At 48.3% G+C, this 19069-nt stretch overlaps 1 pseudogene; it reads left to right on the top strand.

The window, feature by feature from the left end:
* The first annotated feature begins 437 nt into the window (after positions 1 to 437).
* The window catches only part of LOC147110409 (ATP synthase F(0) complex subunit C3, mitochondrial-like), a 42572-nt pseudogene continuing 23940 nt past the window's right edge, over positions 438 to 19069 (top strand).

Genomic DNA, 19069 nt, shown 5'->3' on the forward strand with positions numbered 1-19069 from the left:
GGGGAAAGGGTGGGGGAGTGGGACGAGCTGAAGTGCTCTTACAGAGAGCCGGCACCGGGAACAGGCCGAATGGCCTCCTTCTGTGCTGTAACCATTCTATGATTCTATGAATCATTTGGCTAGAAACCAATTCAGTGCAGCGGGAAATCTTCAGAAAAGGCAGATGTTGTGTCGGTACCTTTCTACCTAGACACAATTTAGGACTCAGAGATTCAAACATGAAGTGCTTTATTGGAAGGAAAGGAAGTTCTGGAAAGTTCTGAACAAAGAGAGCTAAACTTAACAGAGAACACCCAACCATTTATCTCCTGTGACAGCGCCACCACAGGTGGGAGGAGAACACACACTAGAACACACAATACATAACAGTAGAGAGTTCCGAGACACAGAGTGGTGAAATATCTAACACAGCTCATTCAGGTGTCGATGGCAACACAATGAAATGGGCCCAGTTTGAGTCTGAAGCGGAAGATAATGAAGAAGATAGTAATCCTACTCCTAGTCTAGATGAAGCGCAGGAGGAGGACAAGATCCCAAAGAGGGAAAAGATGAACATGACCAACCTCATGTTTTATGGAGAAAATACTTTCAGGTGCAAGAGCCCTAAAATAGAGTGACAAAGACAGACTTGTGCTTCATAACTGGAAAACTAAAAGGGAAATCAAAGGAAAGCTGTTTCCCCATGCACTTCTCTCCTACCCTCTTCCTAATGGAAAGAAAATTGAACATGACTGGACAGCAGTGACGCAGCACACTGTTTATTGCAAGTCGTGTTGAAATTTCCCGCACTTTGCATATTTTGCTGCATGCCAGGGTCTGTGGCCAGCGCAGAAAGATCATTCAGTGTGCTCAAATGTGTGAAGATCTCCCTCCGCCCAACTATGGGTCAGTCAAGATTTAATGGCATGCAACTCTTGCCATTGAATGTGATCTAACAAAATCTGTAGATTTCAATAACATTATTGATTCATTTGCTGAGAAAAAGGCAAGCTCTATGCAGTATGATTCTATAATGAGTAAATAAAAGCACCAGTGTAAATTGAAAGCCTTAAAATAAAGTTTATGGAAATTCGGAAACTACTTTTTATTCTATTGTCTTTACTGCGTGTTTTATTATCTCTGTTTCATTCATAAATTTGGGGACATCCAAGCATCTGTCTCCCTCCTACCTCCTCTCACCCTCTCCCTGTGCCCCACCCCCTTTCTGCCTTTCCCACACCGCCCCTCTATAAAGAAAATAGACCCTGGAAGTTTGCACCCTCCCCCTGAAAAGAATCAGCTCTAGCCCAGTGCCACCCACCCACCCCTTCCCTCCACACATTCCCCATTATCACCGCCCCCTCATCTTCCCCTCCCCTCCCCCTTGCCCCATCTGCCCAATCCACCTTTTCTCTCTCCATTTCTTCTTCCTCTCCCTATCCCCCCATCTTCCTCTTCCTCCTCCCCTTTTCATCTCTATCCCCTCACCTCTCCTATTCCCCTGCCCTGCTCTCTCCCTCTCCCTACATCCCAGTTGGGGGCCTAATTTAAATGTAAAAATCACAGCTTGAAGATGTCATTGACGCCTCAACGCTATTTTAGCTATAACTCGGGAGGAGGCCCAGGCGGTGGCAAACCCGCCAGAGAATCCTGGCAGAAGGCAGCAGAGTGAGCAGAAGAGGCCATGTAATTTTTATTTTTTAATCTTCGGGAGGACATCTTAAGTGTCAGCTGTAGCTCAGTTGGTAGCACTCTTGCCTCTAAGTCGGAAGGTTATGGGTTCAAGCCCCACTCCAGAGAATTGAGCACAAAATCTAGGCTGACACTCCAGTGCAATACTGAGGGAGTGCTGTACTGTCGGAGGTCCCGTCTTTCAGATGAGACATTAAACCAAGGCCTCGTCTGCCCTCTCAGGTAGACATAAAAAATCCCCGCCACTATTTCGAAGAAGAGCAGCGGAGTTCTCCCTGGTGTCCAAGCCAATATATATCCCTCAACCAACATCATCCAGAACTAGCCACGCCTCTAGCCAAGCTGTTCCAGTACAGTTATAACACTGGCATCTATCCGACAATGTGGAAAACTGCCCAGGTATGTCCTGTCCACAAAAAGCGAGCAAATTCAATCTGGCCAATTACCGCCCCATCAGTCTATTCACAATCATCAGCAAAGTGATGGAAGGTGTCGTCAACAGTGCTATCAAACAGCACTTACTCACCAATAACCTGCTCACTGATGCCCAGTTTGGGTTCTGCCAGAATCACTCGGCTCCAGACCTCATTACAGCCTTGGTAGAAACATGGACAAAAGAGCTGAATTCCAGGTGAGGTAAGAGTGACAGCCCTTGACATCAAGGCAGCATTTGACCGAGTGTGACATCAAGGAGCCCTAGTAAAACTGAAATCAATGGGAATCGGGGGGGAAAGCTCTCTGCTGGCTGGAGTCATACCTAGCACAAAGGAAGATGGTTGTGGTGGTTGGAGGTCAATCATCACAGCCTCAGGACATCGCTGCAGGAGCTCCTCAGAGCAGTGTCCTTGCCCAACCATCTTCAGCTGCTTCATCAATGACCTTCCCTCCATCATAAGGTCAAAAGTGGGGATGTTCGCTGATGACAGCACAGTGTTCAGTGCCATTCACAACTCCTCAGATGATGAAGCAGTCCATGTCCGCATGCAACAAGACCTGGACGACATTCAGGCTTGGGCTGATAAGTGGCAGGTAACATTCACGCCACACAAGTGCCAGGCAATGACTATTCCCAACAAGCGAGCGTCTAACCACTGCCCCTTGGCATTCAATGGCCATCATCGCCAAATCCCCCACCATCAATATCCTGGGGGTCACCATTGACCAGAAACTTAACTGCACCAGCCTCATAAATAATGTGGCAACAAGAGCAGGTCAGACGCTGGGTATTCTGCGGCAAGTGTCTCACCTCCTGACTCCCCAAAGCCTTTCCACCATCTACAAGGCACAAGTCAGGAGTGTGATGGAATACGCTCCACTTGCCTGGATGAGTGCAGCTCCAACAACACTCAAGAAGCTCAACACCATCCAAGACAAAGCAGCCCGCTTGATTGGCACCCCATCCACCACCTTAAACATTCACTCCCTCCACCACCGGCGTACTGTGGCTGCAGTGTGTACCATCTACAAGATGCACTGCAGCAACTCACCGAGGCTTCTTCGGCAGCACCTCCCAAACCTGCAACCTCTACCACCTAGAAGGACAAGGGCAGCAGGCGCATGGGAACACTACCACCTCCAAGTTCCCCTCCAAGTCACACACCATCCTGACTTGGAAATATATCGCCGATCCTTCATCGTCGCTAGGTCAACTCCGTCCCTAACAGCAGTGTGGGAGTACCTTCACCACACGGACTGCGGCGGTTTAAGGAGGCGGCTCACCACCACCTTCTCAAGGGCAACTAGGGATGGGCAATACATGCTGGCCTTGCCAGCGACGCCCACCTCCCATGAACGAATAAAAAAAATTAAAAATTAATACAGATTGGTTATTGCCACACTGCTGTTTGTGGGACCTTGCTGTGCGCAAATTGGCTGCCGCTTTTCCTACATTAAAACAGTGACTACACTTCAGAAAAGTACTTAATTGGCTGTAAAGACCTTTGGGACGTCCTGAGGTCGTGAAAGGCGCTATAGAATCAAAGGGGGAAAAATTTGGTTGCTTTGCGCCTCCCGTTAGCGCGCTAAGAGGGCGCTAATGGGATGTAAAGCAACTAGCGCCCAGGTGCGGCAATGTTTGCGCCGCTCGCGAAATTGACCAGACATTTTACAGTGGTGCTAAACACCACCACCACGATCTGCTGCGCCCGCAGATCGTGACATCAGTTGAGTATACAACGCCCCGGTAGCGCCCCGGACCAGATATTGAGTGGCGCCCCCTGCCTTTCCGTCTGCCGCTAGCAATGACAGGTTGAGGGGAACGTTTTGCAGTTGGGATGGGACTGGGGGAGCGCTATTTAAAGGCGACCGCTTCCTGCCTTTTTTTTTCCGCGACATTTTTGCACCACGCATTCTGAGAGAGAGAGAGACTTCTGGAGAGATTCAATGCTGTGTGAAGGAGTTTTGGGTACTAAGCAGCACTTTGCAGGTTCATTTTGATTTGACCTTCCTTGCATCGATTTAGAAGAGACTATGGGGGCTGCACTCTGAGCTCTTTCCCTGGGCCTCTCCATTGTTCTTTCCAGCAGATTTGATGTACAGGTCTCTCCAGGCCGAGATTCAAGGCTGCAATGAGTAGGATGTGGATGGAAAGCAAGATCGACCCTCCCCTTTAGGAACTGACTAGTGCCAGTGTGTCTGTGTTCCATTGCTGACTGACATCACATGAGTTTCGCTAGCACTCTAAGGTAGCGCCTCGCTCCTCGGCGTTAGCGCCTTAAGAGAGGTGCGTAGCCCCTGATTTAGCGCTCCAATCACCTCTAGAAGCCAAGTTTGCAGTCGGAGGCAATAATTAGTGCCAGGCGCTAAACTTTGCGCCCGGCCGATAATCGTGCCCCAAACGCGGCGATAACAAATTTCTTCCCCATAGTCTTTCTTTAAGATTCCTTGGGGGCCTGGAGGAGCAGAAATGGAACCTAATTTCCCGACAATGTGCCATTTTGTTGGTCTCAAAGTATTTTAACCACTAGGTTAAATTGCTGGGGCCGAGGAGAGAAGTGGCATCTGAGTATTTGGGGAATGGGAGAATGGAATAAGTTAAAATTTTCATTCTTTCTGAATATTCGAAATTGATACACACCAAGATGAGCCAGAAAAGTACTTGGGTGACAGATCTTTCAGGCAAAACATGTAGAAGAAACATTAGGGCACATGACAATCAGTTGCATGGTCACAATGGGAAAAATAAAATAAAAATGTCACTGCCAGTGATGCATCGCAAACTGCGCTAACACTAGTCAAAGGGACTCTGGCATAGAGTGGGTCATGACTCATGCAGTTTTCCAGTCCTCAGGGCAACATGATACATATTAACTCATAGACTTGCTTCAGGCATAATTTTCCAATCAAAAAAAATTCTACACTTTGAAGAAAAGAGCGAGAGAGAAATAGATAACATCTGACCTACAGAAAATCATCAGGTGCATTCTGCTGGCAGCCCCTGTCAAAACTCGTCTCTAAAAACACAAACTAAATGGCTGCATTTCTTTTAAGGGAAGTCTGATATTAATCATCTGACAGTGATATGGAAAATCCTTTAACTACAGTCTAAGTATTAAAAGCTTTACATGACTAACCCTTCGATGTATGATTACATCAGTAATTAACCAGATGGAGACTGTTACATTAACCAGCCTCCCGGATCACTCCTTGTAAACAAAAGCAATCTCCTATAGAAATGTGCTTTGGGTGTGCCCGTTCTCCTTCCTCAAAGCCAGCGGCCTGTGGGCCCAGAAAGGAAGAGCTCTGTGCGAGCAGGGCATAGAGTCAGTTTTGTCTCTTATTTGAAGAGACCTTTTTTTTTTCTTCTTGGTTTGATCTCTGAAATCCCATAATTGAGCAAGCATTATCTGCACAGTGTTTTGTCTGGAACTCATTTAAGCACAGCCCAGTGAGGGAAATGGTCGCATTGTTCACGGAGTCAACTTGAACCTTTTAGAACAGCACAACCTCCAATATCTTTTCTAATCTCTGAAATCTGTGATTAACCATTCAGTCTTTACACCGGCTATTTTGTTGTAAAACATGACTGCTGCGTCGTTTTTGACTTGAAAATCGCCTGGCAGACAGGAGAAAGGTACAACTACATGATAATTGGCATTCGCTGTAAGGCAAAAAATATGCTGGTTAGAAGTTGTATATTGTTCAGTTAACTCTTTTTCTCATTTTGTACATCAATTAAAACCAATACCAAAATTCAAAGCACAACGATTGACAATGCCTTTCATTTAAAAGAATTTATTAACCATCTCCCTTGTGAGAAAAGTGGCACAGCAGTGATGCTGTCCATCTGCCCAAGCTGATACTGTATTACAGAAGCAAAGCAACTGAAGAGTGGCTTCATTGCCTGTCACTAAAATCTACAGGCAAAGACATATGGAAAATAAACCTCTCTCCTTTCAAAGTTAAAATAGCTCAGATGTAAACGAAGGAAAAATCGGATAACATAGGATATACGGCACAGAAACAGGCCATTCGGCCCAACCAGTCCATGCCGGCGTTTATGCTCCACTCGAGCCTCCTCCCGTCTTTCCTCATCAAATCTATCAGCGTAACCCTTTATTCCCTTCTCCCTCATATGCTTGTCTAGCCTCCCCTTAAATGCATCTAAACTATTCGCTTCAACCACTCCCTGTGGTAGCGAGTTCCACATTCTCACCACTCTCTGGGTAAAGAAGTTTCTTCTGAATTCCCTATTGGATTTCTTGGTGACTATCTTATATTGATGGCCTCTAGTTATGCTCTTCCCCACAAGTGGAAACATTCTCTCTGTATCCACTCTATCAAAACCTTTCATAATTTTAAAGACCTCTATTAGATCACCCCCCAGCCTTCTTTTTTCAAGCGAAAAGAGACCCAGCCTGTTCATCCTTTCCTGATATGTATACCCTCGCATTTCTGGTATCATCCTTGTAAATCTTCTCTGGACCCTCTCCAGTGCCTCAATATCCTTTTTATAATATGGCGACCAGAACTGTATGCAGTGCTCCAAGTGTGGTCTAACCAAGGTTCGATACAAGTTTAGCATAACTTTCACTACTTTTCAATTCTATCCCTCTAGAAATAAACCCTAGTGCCTGGTTTGCTTTTTTTAAGCGACTTGTTAACCTGTGTCGCTACTTTTAGTGATTTGAGCATTTGTACTCCGAGATCCCTTTGCTCCTCTACCCCACCCAGATTCGCACCCTCCAAGTAATAAGTGCATTTAAGGGGAGGCTAGACAAGCCTATGAGGGAGAAAGGAATAGCGGGTTATGCTGATAGATTTAGATGAGGAAAGATGGGAGGAGGCTCGAGTAGAGCATAAACGCCGCATGGACTGGTTGGGCCGAATGGCCTGTTTCTGTAAGTATATCCTGTGTAATCCTGTGTAATAAAATTACCACTGACTTGTTAATACTTATTATTTCTAAGAATTATTATTTGAAATAATTAATGAAAGATGTATCTGTCGGTGAAAGTTGAAATTATACCTTAGGGCAAATAAACAAGGTGAGATCCGCTTGCTTTGTCCTGCACAGCCAGACAATCAGATTGTGCTGCAGGAAAAAGGCCCGCTCCCTCACGGACTGTAAAATAAATTTGTTCTTTCTCAGTTTCAGCCTTGGAGTTCATTACTTAAGTTTCAAAAACCCTTCCTGGCCGGTGCTTGAGACACTCGGGTTATAATGACACCATCGTTGCAAGGAACCTTCCTCTTCCTCACACCATGAGAATCTGCAGATATGGAGGGAAACTGCCACCAGAAAATTGTGGCACTAATAGAAACTAAATTATCATCGCAAGAAACCTGCTGAAGATCTCAGCGTGTCAGCGCTACAAAGCCTAATTAATCATTCTCGTGTGAGCTGCAGACAGACAGACTCAGGAGAGTGACGCTGTTCATTGCAGAACAAATACATGTTTAGAACTGTGCAGTGATAGCAGAACATTATTAACACTTGGAATAACCTTCAAGAGGAGCAAATACATACTTAGGATTTAACTTAAGGCAAAATGAAAAATAATGCTCGGCGTTTTATGTTCCTTGGAATGTTATTGCTCTTGCAGTTCTTTTAGTTGAGAACATGGTACAGTCCCTGTTAGAAAGTTGCCCACACCCATCGTGGATGCTACTTCTGGACCAGCTGATGGGATTTGTGCTGTGGCACTAGTCAGACCAATTTTTTTTTACTTCTGAATCAAAATGACCAAACTCATGCAACAAGTTTGCTAGTTTGCAAATGAAGCTGAGAATTAGATCTCACAACCTTGTGGCCTATGATTTCCTGCCCTGTTACTACAGCTGTTTAATGTAGATTCATTGACAGGAGTTTTGCTGTCGCACTAAACAGGGTGGAATATTGTCCATCCATTGCCAGGTTCGTCTTTGCAAATCCCATTCATGAGGACTTTTAATTTATCATTCTTACCATCTGTAAGAATGGCATTCTTTCCATTCTTACCATTCTTTCTCTCTTCACTTGTATATGACTGCTATACTCTATGCTCATTATGTGTCTAACACCCATTGCATCTCTTCACCATTCTCCCTTAGGTGTATAAACAACTATACACTTTACACACTCCCCCACTGCAGAAACATGCACATTAACTCTTCTATTGTGGCATCCCATTTATAGCAGCTGCCTGTTACTGCCACAACACTACTCAAGTACAAATTCACATGTTAGAACTTGAAGTCATTCACACTTTCAAATATAAGCTGGCCGAATAAATATCAGATTTTTATATTTTGCATTATGTACACTGAAACAAGTTTTGAAACCAATTATTTAAGGCTATTAGAGATTCAGTGATGCACACAGACAGACATCAGCACATTAGAAGCAATTCCTCCCAGGCATCACTAAAAGGTACAAGCCAAAGCAGTGAGAGCTTGGTTTCCTTTGATATACATTCCTCTCTCTGGGAGATGCCTCATTTGGTATTCCAAATGGACATTGGATTCAAATGTTAATTGTGCAAAGCCAACATCTGTTTCGAATACTAAATATTCTGAGCTTCGCTAAACTCTGCCAGCACTCCAAATTAGCCTAGATCAATCTCGGACCTTGGTCTAAGATCGTAACCAATTCAGAGCCCTGGCCATCAAATGGGTGCAGAGGCTCTGCTTCAGAATGCCACATACTTAGACAATTGATTACAATGTTGGGAAGGGAACACTACATCATGGTTTCCTTAACTGCAAGCTCTGAAAACCATATCTCGTCAAATCAGGTTAGATTTCTTGGAACATGGATATTCATATGTGAATTCTATTATATTCAAAATGACTTTTTTAATACTAAACCAATTGTTCTCTCAATAATTCATTAGCAGTCCCCATAAGCAGATCTTCTTGTCTCCTAGATGAAGGAATCGAGACCCGTATATCCAAGTTTGCTGATGACACTAAGTGGCACAGTAAGTAGTGTTGCAGGGAGCAGAAAGGTGCAAAGGGACTGACGTAATAAAACTCACTACACACTTGGTTTGAGCATAAAGCAAGGCTTTAATCAACTTGTTTCAGAACATGGAGGTCTAGTTGTACTTCACTAGTTCCTTGTCTTACAAAATGTCCCTGGCAAGTTGGGCCCACGCCCGAGTATTTATACTCCTTGGACGGCGCCACCAGCTGGCCGTCCAGCGTTATTTCATGAGTAGTTTCTTGATGAATGATGAGATTTATAACAGGGACATTGATAGATTAAGTGAATGCACAAAACTGCAGCAGATGGAGTTCAACGTGGGGAAATGTGAGATTATCTACTTTGGACCTAAGAAAAATAAATTGGTGTATTTTCTAAATGGTGAGAAGTTGGGAATTGTGGAGGAGCAGAGAGATTTAGGGGTCCATGTACACTAAAAACTAGTGAACGGGTACAAAAAATAATTGAAAGGGCTAATGGAATGTTAGCCTTTATCTCCAGGTGCTGGAATAGAAAGGGGTGGAAGTTATTCTATATTTGCAATGCCACCAAGGAGTGAACGCCAAGGTAGGGACAGTTGGATCCACCACAGCCAGATTTTCATGGTCACAACCATTCCAAGAGGCTCGAAGTACCCCACCTCTTTCTGCCACCACAGTTGCTTCTCCCATTTGAGGAACACTTCCTCACAGTTCAAAGTTAATCAGTCGATCTAGCACAACTTACACAACCACCAACAGGAATTACATGTATAGACAATGGATAAGGTCAGGTTTGTGTAGTTTTCAAATAAAATGTTGAAACTTTATTTTCTCTTTCCCAAAGTGTTTCAGTTCTGTTTGGGAAGGGAGAAGTGCGAGAAGGCTATAAATGCGCGGCCACCCAAACATTCTGTTGCCACCTTCAAACACGGCAGGCACTCTGGACTGCTGAAGGATGATAGCATTGTGGATGCTCCCTGGATATACAAAAGAAAAGAAGGACTTGCATTTATATAGCACCTTTCACGACTCCAGGACATCCCAAAACGCTTTACAGCCAATGAAGCACTTTTGACGTGTGGTCACTGTTGTAATGTAGGAAACGTGTCAGCCAGTTTGCGCACAGCAAGCTCCCGCAAACAGCAATGTGATCATGACCAGATAATCTGTTTGATGAGGGATAAATATTGGCCAGGACACCAGGGAGAACTTCCCTGCTTTTCTTTGAAATAGTGCCGTGGGATCTTTTATGCCCACCTGAGGGGGCAGTCAGGGCTTTGGTTTAATATCTTATCTGAAAGACGTCATTTCTGACAGTGCAGCACTCGTTCAGTATTGCATTGAAGTGCCAGCCTAGATTAGGTGCTCAAGTCTCTGGAGTGGGGCTTGAATCCACAACCTGCTGACTCAGAGGCAAGAGTGTTACCACTGAGCCACAGCTGACTCTGTATCAGATATTAACATGAGGGATAGCATTGTTGTGGTCAGAAACCACCTGCTCATTAATGGAGTGGAAATCCTTCCTGTTCATGCATCGGGGTTGTGATGAGGAGTCTTTATGACCATGTGGGTTGCAACTATGATATCCTGTCAGTTGGTGAAAGGTCTGTGTCCTCTACAGTTATAAAGTGATGAAGTTGTTTCCTTGGGCAAGTATTACCTTGGTTATTTGCTTGATGCAGAATGACCTCCACACTGGCTTATCTGACAGATGTCCCCTGTGATGGTCAGGAAGGATCTTGTAGCATTGTCTTCGGTCCCTGCCACAAACTCTGTTCCCTAGCCACCGACTCCATCCCTCTCCCGAATATCTGTCTGAGGCTGAACCAGACTGTTTGCAAATTTGGTGTCATATTTGACCCTGAAATGAGCTTCCGACCACATATCCACACCATAACTAAGACCGCCTTATTTTGACCACCGTAACATCACCCATCACCTGGACCTGATGGCTTACATCCTAGGGTCTTGAGGGAAGTGGCGGTAGGGATTGTGGATGCATTGGTAATAATTTTCCAAATCTCCCTGGACTCAGCAAAGGTCCTGGCAGACTGGAAAACTGCTAATGTAACACCCTTATTTAAAAAGGGCAGTAGACAGAAGGCTGGAAACTATAGACCGGTTAGCCTAACATCTGTGGTAGGTAAAATTTTGGAGTCCATTATTAAGGAGACAGTAACAGGACATTTGGATAATCATAATTTAATAGGACAAAGTCAGCATGGTTTTATGAAGGGGAAGTCATGTTTGACAAATTTGCTGGAGTTCTTTGAGGAAGTAACATATAGGGTGGATAAAGGGGAACCAGTGGATGTAGTGTATTTAGACTTCCAAAAGGCATTTGACAAGGTGCCACACAAAAGATTATTGCTTAAGATAAAAAATCACGGGATTGGGGGTAATATTCTGGCATGGATAGAGGATTGGCTATCTAACAGAAGGCAGAGAGTTGGGATAAATGGTTCATTCTCAGACTGGCAATCAGTAACTCGTGGTGTGCCGCAGGGGTCAGTGCTGGGTCCCCAACTCTTTACAATCTATATTAACGATTTGGAGGAGGGGACCGAGTGTAACATATCAAAGTTTGCAGATGATACTAAGATGGGAGGGAAAGTAGTGAGTGAGGAGGACATAAAAAACCTGCAAGGGGACACAGACAGGCTAAGTAAGTGGGCAGAGATTTGGCAGATGGAATGCAATACTGGAAAGTGTGAGGTTATGCACTTTGGCAGGAAAAATCGTAGAGCAAGTTATTATCTTAATGGCAAGAAACTGGAAAGTACTGAAGTACAAAGGGATCTGGGGGTCCTGGTGCACGAAACTCAAAAGGTTAGTATGCAGGTGCAGCAAGTGATTAAGAAGGCCAATGGAATGTTGGCTTTCATTGCTAGGGGGATAGAATATAAAAATAGGGAGGTATTGCTTCAGTTGTACAAGGTATTGGTGAGACCGCACCTGGAATACTGCATACAGTTTTGGTGTCCATACTTAAGAAAAGACATACTTGCTCTCGAGTCAGTACAAAGGACGTTCACTCGGTTAATCCCAGGGATGAGGGGATGGACATATGAGGAGAGGTTGAGTAGATTGGGACTCTACTCATTGGAGTTCAGAAGAATGAGAGGCGATCTTATTGAAACATATAAGATTGTGAAGGGGTTGGATCGGGTGGATGCGGGGAGGATGTTCCCGATGATGGGTGAAACTAGAACTAGGGGGCATAGTCTTAGAATAAGGGGCTGCTCTTTCAAAACTGAGATGAGGAGGAACTACTTCACTCAGAGGGTGGTAGGTCCATGGAATATGCTGCCCCAAAAAGCTGTAGAAGCTATATCATTACATAAATTTAAAACAGAGATAGACAGTTTCCTAGAAGTAAAGGGAATTAAGGGTTACGGGGAGCAGGCAGGAATTTGGACATGAGTTTAGGTTCGGATCGGTCATGGCCCTGTGGGTAGCGGAGTGGGCCCAGGGGCCGTGTAGCCTGATCCTGCTCCTATTTTGTGTGTCTAATTCTGTTAGATTCAGGAGATGGTTCTGTGATAGTAGATTGGCGGTTAGGATCAGATCAGCCATAATCTTATTGAATGGCGGAGCAGGCTCGAGGGGCCGATTGGCCTACTCCTGCTCCTATTTCTTATGTTCTTATGTTCTGTGTTTATTTCCACCCCTGCCTCAGCTCATCCGCTGCTGAAACCCTCATCCATGCCTTTGTTACCTTTAGACTTGACTATTCCAATGCACTCCTGGCTGGCCTCCCACATTCTACCCTACGTAAACTTAAGATCATCCAAAGCTCGGCTGCCCGTGTCCTAACTCGCACCAAGTCCCATTCACCCATCTCCCCTGTGCTCGCTGACCTACATTGGCTCCCGGTTAATCAACGCCTCAATTTTAAAATTCTCATCCTTGTTTTCAAATCCCTCCGTGGCCTCGTCCCTCCCTACCTCTGTAATCTCCTCCAGCCCTACAACCCCCTGAGATATCTGTGCTCCTCTAATTCTGCCCTCTTGAGCATCCCTGATTATAATCGCTCCACCATTGGTGGCCGTGCCTTCAGCTGCCTGGGCTCTAAGCTCTCGAATGCCCTCCCTAAACCTCTCTGTCTCTCTACCTCTCTTTCTTCTTTTAAGATGCTCCTTAAAACCTACCTCTTCATCTGCCCTAATTTCTCCTATGTGGCTCGGTGTCAAATTTTGTTTTATAATGCTCCTGTGAAGCGCCTTGTGACGTTTTACTACATTAAAGGCGCTATATAAATACAAGTTGTTGTTGTTGTTTTGTACTGCAGGTGATGTCCTATCACAAAGTGATTTTTTAAAATCTAGATCAGAATGGGAGTTGACATAGCCAGGGTCATCCTCCCAACTTTCACAGACAGTACTGGCGTTGCAGCTGTTTGGCACTTCAACTAGATGGAGCAAAAGTGAAGCTTGTGCAAAAGACCAGCACCAGGGACCCCTGAAAATATATGAACAAGGATGAATGCACAAGCATTGAAATGAAAAGAAGCGCAAAAGAAATCTGGCTTCAAAATGCAAGCAAAAAAGCGACAACTCAACTTAATAAAGCCCATTAAACAAGCCTTGCCGGCTGAAGCACTCATCTACCTAGCTTTGAAAGAAATTCGGTGAGGGTACTGGAAAGCTTCAGGTAAATATTAAGATGAGGCCTTCCTGGAACTCCCTCAACTCACACCTCATTAAATTGAGTGTGTGTTTTCATGACGTCTGTTGTCTGCGTGTGAGGTCCTGCCAGTGGCATGGGGCATCGCAAGATTGACCCTACAATCTTCAGTATAACCGTGGCGATCTGAACCCAATTCAGTTAAACGAAGCAGCACCCGCCTGCAACAAGAAAGTAGTCTTAAAACCGCTGCAGCTCGGCAGTCACCACAGCACAACTGCAAGGTGCACCTGAAAAAGGACTGGGTTAGGCAACTTGTTGAACCTTTACATCTAAAAGTTTTAAGTTAGCTAACAACCAACCATTCTGTTGGCTCTTCACCTTAAAAACATCATCAGCAATTGGTCAATGGTGAGTGGAGGTCTGTGAATGCATATTAGTAGTTCTTGCATTGTACTCCGCTTTGCCATCAGAGAGGGTTAGACTAACAAACAAGTAATGCAGGTACCGGTGTCAAACTCCTGTGTGTTATAAACGAGATCTGTTGTGTGCTCTCAATAGCAGAGGAGCCAAGTGTTATTTAAGAACAGAATAAGCTGCGTTGCTGTGTGAACAGCTGGCATTTATCTATTAGCATCTCAAAAAGCAGCGCAGGTGTATAAATAATGTACATCTCCCATACAGATGGTGTACCGCTCCTATACAAATGGCTTACAGCATGCGCAAAGGTCAGGATTTTCATGGTGTGCACTGTAACCCATGGTGCTGTACAGGCTCTATATCAGATCTGTAGGCAAATACAAAAGAACAGCTGATCCTAATTAGATGGACAAGACCTGGGCCTAGAAGTTCAGTCTGGACACTTTTGGGGCGCTAAAGTCGGGCGCTCGCTAAAGTTAGCGCCCGCCGGAAAGTGCAGGCCACCTCGCCGAAATTCAGTAGAGTTGGCCAAGAGTTTGGCCGAGCACTGAAACTGGCGTTGCAATGCTCTGTTCAGGCGCTAATCCGGCGATGCGGCCTGATAACGCCGAGGCCGGGCGCAGCGCAGGTGCGGTCATGTTTTGATTGACAGCAGACACCCTGACGCCGGCCTGCTCTTAAAGGGGGAAGGGTCGACTTTGACTGCTGCCACGCCCTGCATACTGGAGCCCTGCAGCTAGGCCTCAACACTGCTGGTGGGCCAAAATAGCGCCAGGAGACATGGAGAGGGCCCGTGAACGAGCGCAGCGCTTCTCCGAGCATGCTCTGAGGGTGCTCATTAATGGTGTGGAGGACAAAAGACAGATCTTGTGCCCGGACAGTGGCAACAAGGCTCCCAGGAGCGAGTACAGGAAAGCCTGGAGGAGAATCGCCCGCAGGGTGTCATCCACCTGCGATGTCCCCAGGAGTGCGGACCAATGCCGCAAGAAGTTCAACGACCTCACTCGGTTGGTGAAGGTGAGTACCCTTTCCAGTGTCCTCCTCATCCTTGCATGTGAACCTCACATTATGGGCAAAGGGACCTCAAAGGCCTAATGGGCAGCCCTCCTCCCGCAGCAATGGCACTGGCATGATCATCAATAGCACTTTCTGCACTTACCACACTGGCCAAGCTATTCCACCATGGGAGGCAGTGCACACAGCAACAGGGCACCACACTGGCCAAGCTATTCCACCATGGGAGGCAGTGCACACAGCAACAGGGCACCACACTGTACTTAGAGTCCGTCCTTTCTCTTGCAGGCCAAGCTGGCAAGGAATTTGAGGAGCCAGACTGTCACCGGTGGAGGCCGTCCCCAGTACCAGGCGCTCACTGATCTGGAGGAGAGCGTGGCTGGACTCATGCGTTCCCGGGTGACTGGCCCTGTTGCGATCGGAGATGCGGACCCTGTACTAGAACCCACTGGTAAGGACATGACCGGTTGGACCTCTCTCGTTGCCCTAGCGCTTCAGATCTAGATCCTTTCCCACTGACCGACAAATGCGCATAATGCCACCACTCAGGCCTCCCTCGCTGACGCCGTGTCCTCACTCTAAAGCTACTCTTATGCCTTCCTGCTTTCAGCTGCTGAGGAGGAGGTGGTCCCTGAAGCTCCGAGTGCCAGGCCCTTGGAGGAGGAGGACGACGAGGACCAGGAGGAAGGCGACACATCGGGGGAACCCTCAGCCGCGCCGGGGATGGCAATGGAGGGGGGACGTCTGGCCTGCAGGAGAGCCAGGGGGAAGTGTTGCAGGGGAGGGCAGATCCTGTGGCCAGTGGGGTTGAGGCACGCGGGAAGGGTCCGGCAGCACGCCGGCCTGCTCCCCAGAGGGGGGAGGTGTTGCAGGGGAGGGCAGATCCTGGGCGCAGTGGGGTTGAGGCACGCGGGAAGGGTCCGGCAGCACGCCGGCCTGCTCCCCAGAGGGGGGAGGTGTTGCAGGGGAGGGCAGATCCTGGGCCCAGTGGGGTTGAGGCACGCGGGAGGGTTCGGCCAGCTCGGCCGCCTTTTCCCCAGAGGGAGAGTCCTCCCTCCAGTCCGGAGAGGGTCCTCGCCCAGGAGGTGCGCCTCCTCGAAGAGATCTCGGCGGCCTCTGAGCGGCGCCACCAGGAGTTCATGGGGGTTGTGGACCAGATGCCTCAGGCCATTCAGTCCCTGGCTCAGAGTGTGGTCGCATTCGGGGAATCACAGGCCAGGGGGGTGGAACAACTCGTGGCAGCCCATGACGGGTGTCCAGCATCTCGCGGCAGTGCAGGACGCGACTCGCGAGATGAGTGGTGCCGTCCAGACACTGGCACAGCTGATGCGGCCACATACCAGGGCAGTTCAGGCACTCACTTCTGCCACACTCGCTGTGGCGCAGAGGCTTCGCCACGGCACCCGCCACCCTGCTGCAGCACAGCGGTCTGGCCTCCACCAGATAGCTGCGCCTGCTGCACTGCCAGGCCGGCCGAGTGCCAGTGTCTCTGGCGAACATCGCGCGCCTGCCATCAGCCAGCTTGCCCCCCTTGGTGCAGCCGACACTGCCACTCCCCCAGCCAAGGTGCGATGAGCTGCTGCTGGCACTGATGCTGGCCAGCGACAGCTGCAGCAGTCAGCAGCCGGCCCCTCCCGGGACGTGCGTCGTCTAGGCCGACCCCCAAGGGCATCTGCCGACACGCCTCGGGGCCCTCATGAGCCTTCCCCCAGCCTTGTCCCAGCCACAGGGCCCAGGTTGAGGCGGAGCAGCAGGTCGGGCAGGGGCCGAGGAAGGCTGTCTAAGGACTCGCCCTCTCGGCACACCCACTAGAGTGTGGTGAGAGCGGTTTTTTATATATGGGGCGGCTTGTGTTTTGGGGGGGATTATTTTGGGAAGGCCGAAGATCAAGGCCTTGTTTGTTTTTATGGGGGTGTTTGTGTTGTGGAGGGGGGCCCTTATTTTTGTAAGGCCGATGTTGAAGGCCATTTGGATGGCCAAGTTTTGTAAGTCCTCCCCAGGTTTTGGGAGCAACAGATGTTTTTGACTGTTTTTTGGGGCTCTTGTCTGTTTTTCTGTTTCATGTGGGAAGGGCCCTGAGTTTGTGAAATAAAGCGTTTTATTTATTCAGCATGTCCAGGTGTCATGTTTCAAGTGGTTGTTGCGTTAACCGGCTGAGGGCTTGCGGAGCGGCTGCCTTCAGGTGCGTACATTTCCACAGCCCATTCCCTGACAGGGGGCCTAGAAGTGTCGAGCAATAAGCCCCCGGCGGACGGCCCTTGGACCTTGTGGCTCCCTCCTGGGCTGGTACTCCTCCTCCTCCTCCTCCTCCTCATGGTCCTCCTGCTCGTCCTCCTGAGGTGGTGGTGCAATGTCAGGTGGCAGTGCCTGAGTCCTGCGGATAGCCAGGTTGTGCAGCATGCAGCACACGACGACGAACTGGGAGACTCTATCCGGCGAGTACTGTAGAGAGCCGCCGGAACGATCCAGGCAGCGGAACCGTTGCTTGAGGACGCCTATCGTTTGCTCTATGATGTTCCTTGTGGCTTGATGGCTTTCGTTGTATGCCTCCTCCGCTGGGGTCCTGGGCGCGCGGAGCGGGGTCATGAGCCATGTACACAAAGGGTAGCCCTTGTCCCCAATAAGCCATCCCCTTGGTGGAGGCTGTGCCTCGAACATGTCAGCCACAGTAGTCTGGCGCAGGATGAATGCATCGTGGCTGCTTCCTGGGAAGCGGGCATTGACAGCTAGGATGCGCTGCCTGTGGTCACACACCAGCTGTACATTGAGGGAATGGTAGCCCTTCCGGTTGCGGTAATCCTCGGCATTGTGGATAGGTGCCCGCATAGCCACATGCGTGCAGTCAATGGCGCCCTGCACCATGGGGAAGCCCGCGAACCTGCCAAATCCGACTGCACGCTGCTCCTGCCTCTGTCGGGTCATGGGGAAGGAGATGAATTGGTGTCTCCTCGCGAAAAGTGCATCGGTGACCTGCCGGATGCAGCGATGCGCGGCAAACTGGGAGATGTTCGCTATGTCCCCAGCAGCGGCTTGGAAGGAGCCGCTTGCATAAAAGCTCAGAGCCACCGTGACCTTCACTTCCACCGAGAGAGACGTCCTGCACATCAGCTGTGGACGCAGATCTCTGTGAAGCAGCTGGCAGATCTCTGCAACCACCTCCCTTCTGAAGCGCAGCCTCTTAACACAATGCGCCGCAGTCATGGTGAGATAGGACACCTGCTGCCGGTATTGCCTGAGTGTGTAAGGCCTACGTTGCCGACGCCTGATGGCCCCTCTGCGTCTAGGCATGGCTGGCCCTCTCTCACAGCGTCTGCGAGCCCTTTGCACATAATGCTGCAACTCAGGGTTGCACCCCCATACAGCCCCCATAATGAAGTTGAAAACAGTGAAATCACAATGAGTCAAATGTCAAAGCACTGGCCAGAAGCCAAAAATACCTCTCCTATGTTGTCCCAAATCAGTTAGCTCTGTCTCTTGGTCTCTGTCCAGAAATCCAAAGCAGTAAAGTCATTGCAGCAAAATGGCTGGGCTTTATAGGTCAGTGTAAGTGCCCTTTAATTAGCGCTCCCCAAGGCCCACAGGGCCTCTGTTGCGTTCCACTTCACAGTTCTTAGCAGCGCCACGCCCACATTGGGCGGGCGCCACTGAATTTCCGGTTTGGGGCGCACAAACAGTGTTGCGCGACGATATGACGTCATAAGCTGCGCGCGCACCTGAGCGGGCGCAAACACTTTGCGCCGGCGCTAAATGTCAACTGAATTTGGGCGTCGGCGCGGATCGCGCTGCGCCCGGGCGCAAAGTGCCTAGCGCTGGAAGTAGACCCCTCTTATGGCGTTAACGGCTGGCGCTATCCACTGAATTTCTAGGCCCTGGTCTCTTGGCACATTCGCCGCTATCCAGATCAGATTGAGGGCTTTCCTCTGGGCCGCACAATTCCACTGGTTAACCCACA

The sequence above is a fragment of the Somniosus microcephalus genome, chromosome 11 (genome assembly GCF_052327205.1).
Source record: "Somniosus microcephalus isolate GS21.2 chromosome 11, FLI_Smic_1.0, whole genome shotgun sequence".
Taxonomy (NCBI): domain Eukaryota; kingdom Metazoa; phylum Chordata; class Chondrichthyes; order Squaliformes; family Somniosidae; genus Somniosus; species Somniosus microcephalus.